The 10000-nt window shown below is 40.0% G+C and overlaps 1 pseudogene; it reads right to left on the reverse strand.

The window, feature by feature from the left end:
- The window catches only part of LOC127449564 (SLAIN motif-containing protein 1-like), an 18350-nt pseudogene that overhangs the window by 6686 nt on the left and 1664 nt on the right, over positions 1–10000 (reverse strand).

Consider the following 10000-nt stretch of genomic DNA (forward strand, 5'->3'; position numbering starts at 1 on the left):
TCAAACCACAGTCAAGATAGTTACATTACTGAAAAATGTCACAACTGTACTTACTCTCCTCCTGCAGTCGCGCTATCACCTGAACATCGGTGAGATCCTGCAGTTTATAGTCCAGAGTCCCAGAATCCTCGTCCACATCACTGTCCACTGAGCACTGATTCCACACACCTGTGACAATACAACACACACATCACACCTGCAGATCTACAGAGTTACACACTAAAGCCCAGGACGATGATGATGATGATGATGATGATGATGAACACAGCTGTCTCCTCCTACAATCACTCAAGCTTTGTTATCTTCAGATGGTTTATTAAAGAAATGTTCTGGGTTCAGTGACATGCTGTTGATCTCCAGAGAAAATCACTTCAGCTCATCCCTCAGTTTGAAAAAACAAGCTTACATTAATGCACTAATAATGGAAGTCTATGGGGGCAGTAGAAATGTTAAAATACTTAAAAGTGTAGCTACTGCGTCACAGGACGCCATGCGAGGGTCGGACGTGTGAGAAGTTAGTTTTTAATACTTTTTGTGTCATAAACTGGTGAGATTCGATACACCCTGATTCTTAACTGTTTTATGAAGACAATATGTCAAAGAATTCAAAATCCTCGGGCTCTGGAGACATTAAAAGACACTTACGTGCTCAAGCTGATACCCCTGACAAAGCCACAGACCGGGGACTCAGTTTGGACGAAATTCGGTGTCAACTGTCCAATATGTCGGCAATGCTGGCGAAGGTCATCGCAGACTTGGAGGATTTTGCTGTAATTCCGCTTATTGGCTGGAGTTTGTTTTATAGACTATTTTTTGCTGTGGATGAATAAATGAATGAATGTTACATTTATATAGTGCTTTTCTGACACTACACTCAAAGCGCTTTACACAGTGAACAGGGGACTCTCCTCAACCACCACCAGTGTGCAGCATACACCTGGATGATGCGACGGCAGCCATAGTGCACCAGTACACTCACCACACACCAGCTATTGGTGGAGAGGAGAGAGTAGAGTTATTGAGCAAATTAATGGAAGGGGATTATTAGGAAGCCAGGATTGATAAGGGCCAATGGGGGGAATTTGGCCAGGACACTGGGGTTATACCCCTACTCTTTTCGAGAAGTGTCCTGGGATTTTTAATGACCACAGAGAGTCAGGACCTCAGTTTAACATCTCATCCGAAGGACAGTGCCTTTTTACAGTATAGTGTCCCCTGTCACTATACTGGGGCATTAGGTCCTACACAGTCCACAGGGTGAGCACCCCCTGCTGGACTCCCTAATACCTCTTCCTAGCAGCAACCTTAGTTTTCCCAGGAGGTCTCCTATCCAGGTACTGACCAGGCTCAACCCTGCTTAGCTTCAGTAGGCAACCATCTTGAGCTACAGGGTGATTTGGCTGTTGGCTGTGTAATTCTGTCTTACAATATTTGTATAGAAGCACCGGACTTGAGCAATCCTACAGCAAAGTTGTTGCAGGGACTGTCAATTTTACGCGTTAATTCAGTGTGATTAATTATATTTAAAAAATGTACGTGTTAAAAAACTTTTATTAATTAATAATTAATGCAATTAATCATGTCTCCGGACCGTAATAAGGAATATTCCTATCTTTGGAGCAATTATTCAAGTTTGAAGAACCACCTGTTTTCAGCAGAGGGCAGTAAGCGAAACTCCAGCTGTACAGACAACAAAACAAACTCAGACGTGACACCAGCGACCGCACAAGATGAGAACACATTCTTGCGTTCAAACACAACTGGATGGAGCGCAATTACGAATGCAAGGATCTCGTGTTTTTTTAAGTTTCGAACTACATTTATCTTAACACAGCCACTTAAAAACTGTTTATGGCACGACACAACCAAAGCGAGTATTTTAATGACAAATGTCGTTGAATAAAAAGCACACTGAATTGCGCTAATGTCTTTTTCCATTGACTGCTATTGTAAGTTCATTAGTGTACACATGATTCTTGCTTGTTTTTTTCAAACTGATGAACGAGTCAAAGTGATTTTCTCTGGTGATCAGCTGCATGTGACTGAACACAGAACTGTTGTACTGAATCCACGATATTCCCATTGATAAATGTTGACAGTGTCATGTGACCGGGTGTTGCCATAGCGATGTGCTCATGTGCTCTCAGCAGGTCTTACTGCGATTGGCTGAATGATGGAGGAAAGTAGGAGTTCTCTCGGTTATAAGAGAACGATGCTTCACTTCAGGAGTCACAGGGAAAGAGGGATGATGGGATACGGGAGAACATGAGACTGGACAGACAGAGAGAGAGAGAGAGAGAGAGATGAGAGGACGAGCTCAATGTAAACAAACTTTGTCAATGCTTCAGTGTTCTGAAGTAATATTAAAGATGAAAGTTCTGTCATCGTTTACTCACCTGTGCACGAATGTTCACACTGCTCTGTTCACATTTAAAGCACACAGGACTGCCGTCATGATACGTTTGTGTTCTTCCTGGAGTTTGATAGCTTTCATTGTACAAAAAGAGCAGCGTGAACATTCTGCTAAACATCTCCTTGTGTGTTCCACAGAAGACAGACATACGGGCTCGGAGTAAATGATGACAGATTGTTGTGTGTGTTACCTGCTCGGTCACAGGGTTTACAGGAGCTGCACAGAGGAGAAACCCCAACTACACGAGCGTGAGGACGAGCAGGAGAGGAGACACCTGACCTCCATCTGTTCACTGCAGGACAAACACAGTTCAATACATCTTCATGTTGTTTTGATAAATCACACATACTGTTATCCTACAGACTTGTGTTAGGGTTTAAACACAATCCCTAAAATGAGACCAAAATGACTAACTCCTCCTAAAGCTTTCAATCTACATCCACCAAACTCGGCACAAACCTTCAGACTGTTCTACTCAAAGTCCCTTTCAGTGCAAGTCATTCCACATCTCTGGAACGCTCTCAGGCAGATATTTTCTATGGATAAAAGTGCAGCTCATATCTACTTGAATGGGGAAAAACCGAAATCTCCAGAACGGTTGGTCAAGATTACGTTCAAAGAATATATTTCAAACCAGCAGTGAAATCTGACAACACTGGTTTCATGAATTGTGCTTCTTTACCTCAGATAAAATAAAAACGCTATTTTTCAGGCCGGTTCAGCTAATGCACATGCGTGTTCGAGTTCACTAACAGGCGATGTCTGTATCTAAAAGCTGATTGGCTCTTTTATCTGTAAGGCGGGACTTCCTTTTCTACATCCGCCATATTGGGTGTTCCAATCTCTCCCATTCATTTGAATACTAGTGCTCCATCTCGGGCTAAACGGCCTCTGATTATGGTTTTCCCGTAGCTGATGTTCAAAGTGAAAAACTTCAAGCTTTGACAAGTCAATGTCTATGAACTTTCTTTTTTTAATATAGGGCTATTGACCTTATGCGCCAGAGAAACTACCGTCCGATTTCCAAACTTTCAGTCCTGGCTAAGATCTTTGAATCACAGTTAAATGTGCAGTTAAAACAGTTTTTATCTGATAATAATATTTTAAGTGATTTTCAGTCTGGCTTTAGAACTAGTCACAGTACCATTACTGCTGCTATGGCTGTGACAAATGATCTTATTGGTGCTTTGGACAGAAAACAGCATTGCACTGCCTTATTTGTGGATCTACCTAAGGCCTTTGATTCAGTGGACCATGAATTGCTGCTGAACAAACTGAGGAACGCTGGTCTTGGTCCTAAGGCTGTTAATTGGTTCATAAATTATTTTGTAGATTGAACTCAGTGTGTCTATGCAGAGGGCCATAAATCTGTTTTTCTTGAGATAAATAAAGGTGTCCCCCAGGGTTCCATTTTGGGACCTATTTTGTTTTCCATTTTTATATGACTTTGGTAATGACATTCAAGCAAAATGACACCTGTATGCAGATGACACTGTCATTTATACATACCCCTCCATAGTGCAGACAGTGCAAGAGCTTCAGACTGCATTTCAGTCATTATAAACTTCTCTGCTGAGTTTAAACTGGTTTTGAATGCTCAGAAAACAAAGTTTATGGTCTTCTCAAAAGCTCGTTTACAGCTGCTTGATGTTAGCATTCTGATGTCCGATGGTAATACCATTGAAAGGGTTTGCTCGTACAAGTATTTGGGTATATGGATAGACAACACGCTTTTATTTAATGTACATATTGCTAATCTAGTTTAGGAAGATCAAAGTAAAGATTGGCTTTTATTTTAGAAATAAATCTTGCTTTACTTTTAATGCCAAGAAAAAACTTATGGAAGCTACGTTTCTGCCTGTGATTGATTACGGTGATATATTGTATATGCATGCAGCCTCCTCGATGTTACAAAGCATTGATTCAGTGTACCATGCATCTCTACGTTTCATTACAAATGCAAAGTCTCTTACCATTGTATTCTTTATGATTTAGTGGGTTGGACATCATTGACCAATCGCAGACAACAGCATTGGTATATTGTTATCTATAAAGCTATACTAGGTAAACTTCCAGCCTTCCTCTGTACGCTTCTCTGTCTCAGCTTCAGTAGTTATCAACTGCGCTCTTCCAAGTGGTTGCTTTTTAATGTACCACGGGTTGTGACAGATCTGAGGAAAACTGCATTTTCCTACTATGCTCCTTGGACATAGAATAATCTACAGAAAGATCTCAAATTAAACTTATTTTTATCCATTGATGAATTTAAGGGCATCATATAGAATATGGTGAAAGAGGCATTTGACTGTTTTCCGTGAGAGACCACTGTGTTTAAATAGCGGTGTATGTTGGTGATTATAGGTTATATTTTAATATGTTGTGATTTTCTTTGGCTGCTACCTTGGCCAGGTCTCTCTTGTAAAAGAGATTTCTGATCTCAATGGGACTTCCTGGTAAAATAAATTAATAAAAAACTATATTTATATACACACATATACATGTGAAACGGTATGTTTTATTTTATATTCCGTTTACAACTATTTTAATCACATTTAAGCCTCTAAAAATGTACAGTGACAAATTAATTTAAAAAAGTACAATAATAATTTTCTTTAATGTTGAACTTGCATGTGTAATAATATGAGCTGTCACTGCTGGAAATTTCAACTACACGTTTTAACACAAATTATTAAAAAGTTGAAACCTAAAAATTAAGGAGAATTACACGTATAACAATTAAATGCTTATATCATGAAAAAGTGCAGTGTGTCTGCTGTCTGAATGTGATCTGCAGGTCCAATTTACCTCCGCAGGTGTGTTTAGAGTGACAGAAAAAACCCCTCACAAGCATTTTCACGTAGTAAAGAGGTGCAGTAGACTCACACCATCACCTCTTGAAATACTTTCTAACGTTATCCATTTTAATCAACTCTTCTTAGTAGCCTAAATACAAACAGGAAGTTAGATGACAAAATTTGGAAGAGCGGAGTGCGGAAAAGGGGCGGGGCTGAATAAGGTGAAAAGGGTTGTTTTTTCTTTTACAACTTTCACCATTTCAGTCACCTTTTACTGTTATGCAGTTCATTTAATTACTCACAACTGACACATTCGAAAAAAATATTTTTTAAAGGTTATAAATATTAAGCATTATGAATATGAAACTTGCAGGAATCATTAAAATTGTGCACAACAGAGCTGTTCAGCCATGACATCAATTCACCATGGGTTCCCTCAGGATTTTCCTATGAGTTTTTAGAATGGCAGTTTTAGATTAATGAGTAAAATATGGTTAAAATTACATGACAATATGTGGACGTTTTGCTCGACAACATAAATTACACAGTCAGAACTCAAACGTTAATTTTGAAGCTGTATTGAACTGCATACTTTTCTTTAAAAACACACTGTGGCTTCAAACTTCACATTTGAGGTCTGACTGTGTGTAATTTATGTTGCTGAATGCCGAGCAAAACATCCATGTATTGTCAAGTAATTTAACCACAGACCATATTTTACTCTTTAATCTAAATCTGGCATTATAAAATATGGAAATTCCCAAGGGAACCCACGGCTCGAAAATGCTCTCCCAGGTTTTTCCAAGTACAACCTGAACAGCTCAGAAACATTTCGGCCCTGCAAATATCAGTGTTTTTTCTGTATTCCTCTTTCTTCTGAATAGTATGAGGAATATTCTGTGTGTTATATAAGAGACACAAGAACAGCCGCATCAGAGGACAAAATGAGCATTGATGATCATCCAGAGACTCAACTGTCCCTCATCAGCTGAAGACAAAGACACGTTCACAACATGAGAGCAGAGAGAAGCATTCACTGACACACACACACACACACACACACATTGATGGACCTCGAGTCTGAACAACACATGAGAGCAAACACTCATCCAAACAAGTATGGAACACAATCCTATTTCAAGCTCAACATTATCATGTACTTTTGGGAAGCGTGTGTGTCTATATTAGTGTCATTGAAATCTATAGGTTACCCATCAATAAAGCACTTATAGCATGAGGGGCCGATTCCTTTCATGTAAACACAGTTTCCATGGCAACCGCTCGTTCCGCAGGCTGAATATAGAAGCCGGCGCACAGTATGCCAAACGACGGGAATGAAAGCACATATGGCTCTGAAACAGTGTTTATATGGACAGTAGATAGTGAGTGTGTGCTTGTCACATGGTAAAGGGTTAAACGTTACAAACACGTCTCTGTGAAAGTGACACGCTGATTAAACAGCTTACAGTCCAAATCCTTATTATTCATTACAACCTTCTCAGAATCAGAGCTGTGCGAAACACCCACTCATATTTACATATTCATGAGAGGCTCCTCCCCCTAAGAACACTACAGGTCTATTACTGAGTACTGACAGCCAATCAGAGAGCAGACAACGCTTTAGTACACGACTGAGCCAAAAGTGATACCTGAACATTTCAATACGTGTGTGCTTGTTTAAAGTTTCTTTTTTAAAAAAAAAAAATCAGAATTAAAGGAATATTCTGGGTTCAATACAAGTTAAGCTCAATCAACAACATTTGTAACATAATGTTGATTACCACAAAAATTTATTTCAACTCGTCCCTCCTTTTCTTTAAAAAAAGAAAAAAATCTGGGTTACAGTGAGACACTTACAATGGAAGTCAATGGGGTCAATTATAATTATAAAATTGTTCAAAACACCATAGCTTATAATTTTATAAAAGCGCTGACATTAATTCTTCTGTTAAAACGTATTATTTAAAACTTTTTTTTTTAATTATTAAAGTATTATTTGAGCTGTAAAGTTGTTTAAATCACTGTTATCAGGATTACACGGTTTACAACGGTTTACATCGTCATGGTAACAAAGCTGTCAAATTGGCTATAACTTTCCACAGATGCGGTTAGTAAGTGATTTTATGACAGTAACATCATGTTAACACACATATTGTTTATGTCTTGTGTCTATACTTTTGAAACAGTGAGTATTTTAATGTTTACAGATTGAACCCCATTGACTTCCATTGTAAGTGTCTCACTGGAACACACATTTGTGCTTATATTAAAGAAAAGAAAGAAGAGGGGTCTGGGTAGCTCAGCAAGTAAAGACGCTGACTATCACACCTGGAGTCATGAGTTTGAATCCAGGGCAGCTGAATGACTCCAGTCAGGTCTCCTAAGCAACCAAATTGGCCCGGTTGCTAGGGAGGGTAGAGTCATATGGGGTAACCTCATCATGGTTGCTATAATGAGGTTCTCGCTCTCGGTGGGGCGCGTGGTGAGTTGTGTGTGGATGCCGCAGAGAATAGCGCGAAGCCTCCACATGCGCTACATCTCCACGGTAACAGGCTCAACAAGCCACGTGATAAGATGCGCGGATTGACGGTCTCAGACGTGGAGGCAACTGAGATTCGTCCTCCACCACCCGGATTGAGGCGAGTCACTACGCCACCACGAGGACTTAGAGCGCATTGGGAATTGGGCATTCCAAATTTGGGGAGAAAAAATAAATAACATGTATGCGCATGAGGACGCGAGGTCGCATGAGGTTAAGAAATTAAATGGTGTCAGTTTTGATTTCATGTTGACTTTAAAGGTAAAAAAATCTTTCAGTGTACCAGACTCTAGTCTTTGGCCGTGTGCGTGTCCGTTGGTGTCCACATCTGACCGCTGCTGATCCAGAACCTGTCGACACCACAGCAAAGCAGACTGACCCGCACCGGACCACACATGAGACCGGCGAGACACATAGAGCCTGAAAAGAGACACAAAACAGAATCAATCACAACATCTATGACACACTTACAAATCATAAAGAGGTCAATCTGAGCGTGAACTTGACTCATCTGAGCTCTTCAGACGGCGTCCAGATCCTTTTAGAAGTCTCTAATCTTCAGTCACAAGATTTGGCTTCCATGACATAACCCATGATGTGTCGTACATAAGACAGAAGCTTAATCGGCTTCGTAATTACACAATTTCCCAGTTTAGCTCCTCCTGTGTGCCAGTGTGGAATTATTCTAAAAGTGACTTGAAATAAAAACTAAAGATATCTTTCTCTAGGGTGAATTGAGGTTCATAAGCTCTTCTGTTGATGGAGCAACAAGCCTTCAGTGAATCTCTGATGTGTTTACACACAACACATGTATCTACATTTACATTTATGCATTTGGCAGGTGCTTTTATCCAAAGCGACTTACAGTGCCCTTATTACAGGGACAATCCCCCTGGAGCAACCTGGAGTTAAGTGTCTTGCTCAAGGACACAATGGTGGTGGCTGTGGGGATCGAACCAGGAACCTTCCATCCACTTATGTGCTTTAATCCACTACGCCACCACCACTCACATCTGCCTCAGAAGCACAGACACACACACATCAGAACTAAGCATCTGTGTCTGCTCGACGGGATTCATGTGATATATTCCTACCTCAACATCATTCTTATCAAAACTAGTCCTAACATTAGTGATCGACCGATATGAGTTTTTCAATGGCTGATGCAGATCCCGATGTCTAAAGAGCAGGATGGCAGAGGGCCGATATAAATGTCGATAAACATAATACAATTTAACAACAGCAAATCAGATGTACACAACATTTCTAAAGTGAAACAAACACTTATTTTATGTAATATCTCAGATTTGCATAAATTTTAAATTAAAAAAGCTTGAAAACAGAAAGTGTTGACAATCCATTGACAAATCTATTAACACTTCTGTTAATCGGCCAAGTGCACACAGTTATGGCCGATATATCGGTCTATCACTACCTAACATTATAGATTACCTTCACTCTAACCATTAACTAACCCTGAAATCAAAGAGTTGATCAGTTGATCAGAATGTTGCCCTAACCCGACAACAAACCTGAAAATCTAAGTGGATGAAATCAATGTTTTCCCACCAATGTTATTAATGCAAAATCATGTGCTACACGCCGTAGGTGAATCACGTTTCACTGGTGCTTCTCATTTACACACGTCACAACACGCCATTCTAAAATGTCATGTGAACAAGAACGCTGATTTCTTTACGCCGTTTAAAAGATTAAGAGAAAGCGGTTTAACACACCTGGGTTTCTCCTGGATCACTGCTTAATGTGCTGATGTAAACACATAAGCGGCGTTCTTACAGGTTTTTGAGGAGTGTGCATGTGTGTGGAACAGACCGAATAACAAACGTCATAGGATGGATCCTAAAAACAAGTCAACACAGTGGGAAAACCACATAAACTATAAACTATACTCATTTATACACACCAATGTAAAATATCGACTGTCCCTCACATTCACATATATGCACTCATACATTGGGGGAATCCCAGGGTTTGACGTAAGAGGGAAACCCCATTATTGCAGCGCAATCCCGCTGCTGTTCCTGATGGAAAGGAAACAAACACAGCAACAACACTGAAATACATATCTGGAATAAAGCGAAGCAACACAGAATAAAATTGCAAAGTTTTCATCAGATCCCATGTTTGTTATTTACACAAGCGTTGCGGGGAAATTTCGTTACTGTGGAGAAAGCTGCTTACTGACCGAGTCGCATGTATACGGGAGTAAAGATAAAGTCCCGAACACAGCAC

The sequence above is a fragment of the Myxocyprinus asiaticus genome, chromosome 12 (genome assembly GCF_019703515.2).
Source record: "Myxocyprinus asiaticus isolate MX2 ecotype Aquarium Trade chromosome 12, UBuf_Myxa_2, whole genome shotgun sequence".
Classification (NCBI taxonomy): Eukaryota; Metazoa; Chordata; class Actinopteri; order Cypriniformes; family Catostomidae; genus Myxocyprinus; species Myxocyprinus asiaticus.